Below are 4,135 nucleotides of genomic sequence, written 5' to 3'. Positions count from 1 at the left end.
AGTTAGGTGTCCATGGCAATGAGCAGGCTAAAACTAAATATAAAAAAGAATCCATGAATTTTTCTGCGTTAAAAAATGAATTGCAGTTTGGAGACAGAAGAGAGTCTCAAGAGGAAAATGGGAAAAATGAGGAAATTCATTGTAGAGAAGTATAGTACTGTGAATGCAGTAGTTTCAAAACATGATGATTAACACTGTGGTGCTTTTAGAATATTTGCATTGTACATCTCCCTACCTGATCAAAACCTTCTGGAAATGTAGCTCCTTCCATAAAGTCATGTGGGAGTGAAATATTTGGAAGAGGCTTGGATACTATATTTCTGTAGATACCCTTAAAAACAGAACTACTGGGGCACCTGGGTCGCTCAGTAGGTTGAGTGTCCCGCTCTTGATTTTGGCTCAGGTTGTGACCTCACGGTTCATGGATTTGAGCCCCGCATGAGTCTCTGCATGGTGTGGGGCCTGCTTGGGATTCTCTCTGTTTCATTCTCTCTCTGTCCCTCCCTTACTTATGCTCTTTCCTCAAAATAAATAAATAAACTTAAAAAACAATAGAACTACCATGTACTGGACCACAATAAGATCCATAAACTGAAATGATTAAGCAGGAACAGCAAATCATAGACAGAGAGGACCACAAAGCACAATACTTTCTTGCCTCGAGGATTTGCAGAAATTTTCAAAAGGTCATTGGAATTCTATAGTGTGCAATAGCATTCCAGTTGATATCTATCTAGAGCGGTGGTGATACAGAGTAAATCTGAGTAGGAAAGAAAAAAGAATCACACCTCTTAAATTTTGTTTTGAGAGACATTGGAAGATGGGCTACGCTTAGAAAGGAAGGGGATCCAGCTTTCCTACTTATTTCCTTAGGAAAGGCTATCAAAATAGATTAATTTATTTTAGTAAATTTTCTAAGATTTTCATGTAGGATTCCTAAATTGGAATGTAAAATGGATGATGAAAAGTGAGTTGAAATCAAGCAGTTTCTTTCAAATTGGAAATAGTTAACTCGGATCAATTAAAGAATGTATCAACAGATTAATTGATAGTCTAATCAGAAGTGAGTTAAAACTTTCGAATAAGGGCAGAGGGCAAAATATGCATGAACAGACTAAACTACTGACCTCAAACTACATCAATGGATAAAAATAGAAAGTGTTTTATCTCCTCTGCTTCTTTTAATAACAAGGATCAGATCAAGCAAAAGGCTTCCTTTGCTCTTCGGCTCCTTAAATCAGAGACTTCAAAGAATTAAATCTCTGCTCACATCATTAAGTGATACAGGAGAAATCTAAGTGGGCTTCAGCTTCAGAGGCTGAGTGTCCCTTCGTCCTTGATCAGTTGGTGAGTCCTAGTACTATTTGTCTCTGTCAAGCCCGCACATCTCGGCACCTGCATTCCGGAGTCCCTGCTTGGTCTATGTTTCTGGGCTGAAGGGATGCTCTTCAGAGTATTGACTACTGTGAGCTTGACAAGTTTGCCCTTTTGACAAGGTGAGAGAGGTCATTATATCCACCAGTGGGATCCACAAAGCAATTCGTAAGGAGGTTTGAGCCAGTATTTTTATCAGGGATATTTTGAACACAGACAAACCTTGTAAACAGTACTGGAATTTTTAAAAAATCATTTAAAAAATATAGCTATCAACAGTGTTTGTGTTTTTAATTGCCCACAGCACTATGTCAGTAACACTAAATACGTATTTTACTGATTTATATGAAAATGACAAAAATAATTACTGCATCTTAAGTGTAATTCTCAAGAGATATTCAGCTGAGAAATAGCATATATTAACAAAATGACTGTTCACTGTCTAAGTTAACTCCTAAAACAGTTAAGAAATGTAAACAGAACAAGGTAGAGAAATTTTTTTCAGAACTATTCTCGGAATAAAATTAATTTTCCTCAATGATTATTAGAACATGTCTAATCGTTGAAATAAAAAGTTAAGTCACTGGCCTGGTCTTGACCCTGACTAAGAGATTCATAGTGCAATGAGAGAAAGCAAAAAAAGAGAGAGCAAAATTAAAATGATTTCATAATTCATTTTTAAATTATTAAAGATATTTTGTTCTCTCTGTTGTCCCCAAAGTCAAGAGAATGCTTTAATTATCTTTTGTGGAAATCAGAGAAATGTGTTGCTGAAATACATTTAACCAATTTGGTTTAAGAGATTTTACCATGATTCCCAGTGACTTGCGTAATGCTAACTATTTTTCTAATATACATGTTTCAATACACAAACACAAGTGTTTTCTAACGTGCTGGGCCCTTTATAAGTGTTTTCTAGACCACTCTTACCTGGTATGCTGCACAAAGACTTCACATTTTTCAAAGCACAGTGGTAATTTCATTAGTATTTCACAAAACTTGTGAAAAGTAACCAAATCCACCTTGCCATTTTTTTTTTCAACAGCAGGTTTGTAAATCTGTAGGACCCTTGCATTTGCCATGAAATATAGTAACAATGAGCACTCCTAAAGTAATTAAACTGGAATTCAAGAGGAGTATTCTTTCCTGCAGTATTTTGGGGACACCTGGAGGGTTGTAGTTTACGGAATTATTTATTTAGAAGATAAAGGAAGAACTTCTAGAATGTTTGCTGAATATATCTTCAACCGTGGAAAAGCCTTAGAAGAACTCTTGGTTAAGCAAATGTGAAAACTCATTCTGAAGCATTGTTAAGAAAACTGTACTATTTCTTCTTCTCTCTCTCCTCCTTTTTGCTTTTTAATTTCTCTTCCTCCTGATCTTCTCTCTTTCTCTTCCTTTTCTTATACTCCATCACCCTGGAAGCTTTCAATGTATTGATTACAAACATCGTGTTTTCACATGGAAATTGGTCCCACATTCTAAAGACAGATCATAATGAATATTGAAGATCATAAAGGAAAAATTTAAACTCAATTCCGTGATCTCTTATATTTTACAATTATCATAATTGAGGCCCCTTCACAAAATTCATGTGGGCAACATAATATATTTTATTTAAAAGAATGTATAGTTCTGGAGTAAATGCTTCTTTTAAAATGACTTTTATTCTTTACAAAAATGTCAAGGTCTTGAAAGACAAAGAAAGACATGGGGATGATTGCACATTAAAGGAGATCAAAATGATATGATACCAAACGGAATGTATAATCCTGGGTTGGGTCCTAGAGCCCCCAAATAAATACTTTAAAAGACATAGTGGGGACAGTTGAGGAAATCTGAATATACATATTATAGATTAGATGATAATTTTGTGTCAATGTTAATTTCCTAAATTTTATACTTGTATTGATGTTATGTATGAGATATTAGAGAATACTCTTATTCTTTTAAAATATATACTTAAATATCTAGGGGTAAAGGGGAAGCATTTGTAATTCAGTACTCTCAAATAGTCCAGGAGACTGGGATTAATCATAAATAGATAGGCAGATAGATAGATAGATAGATAGATAGATAGATAGATAGATAGATAGATAGAATGATTTTATTCTTCTAAAACCATCTATTTATAAAGGGACATACCATTAAAGAATCTATAAGGAAAATCTCTATGTCTAAGCATCATACTTGCACATCCTTGGAGTGGGGTTCCAGTGTCACTAATAGAATCCTTAATCAGTGAATAGTATTTGTAGAAATTGGTTGTCCATAGAGTCCAGGATAACTCTGAACTTATACAAAGAGGAAACTAAGAAATGCTGCCTTCTAATTGTAGTGTTTCTGCCCATTTTACCCCCAGATGTTTCTTTAAGAGGCATGGCAGCAGCCCAGGTAGAAGCAGAAAGACGGCAGAGTATGCACGGCTGGGGGGGCGAGGGGGAGGAGGGAGTAGAACCGCTTGAAACTTCAACTGTACATCAGAGAATGAGAATGATCATGTGATGTACTGTTCAAACCATGTAGTTATATGACAGAGAATGTTGAAAATAATTAAAAATTTTATAATTTTGAATATTCACTTAAAGAAAATCCTGTAAAATAAGTTATAAATCAAAAACTATTTTCAAAACTGAAGTTATTCCTGAAAATATACACTCATATACTATAAAATAATTTTTAAACAGTATGTGGACTAGCAGAAATTAGTAATTAAAATAAACAAAATAATTTTACTAAATATTCCCCATAGTCTTAACTC

This window comes from Crocuta crocuta, unplaced genomic scaffold (assembly GCF_008692635.1).
Source record: "Crocuta crocuta isolate KB4526 unplaced genomic scaffold, BGI_CrCroc_1.0 scaffold247, whole genome shotgun sequence".
In the NCBI taxonomy this organism is placed as follows: domain Eukaryota; kingdom Metazoa; phylum Chordata; class Mammalia; order Carnivora; family Hyaenidae; genus Crocuta; species Crocuta crocuta.
This window is presented reverse-complemented; position numbering follows the sequence as displayed.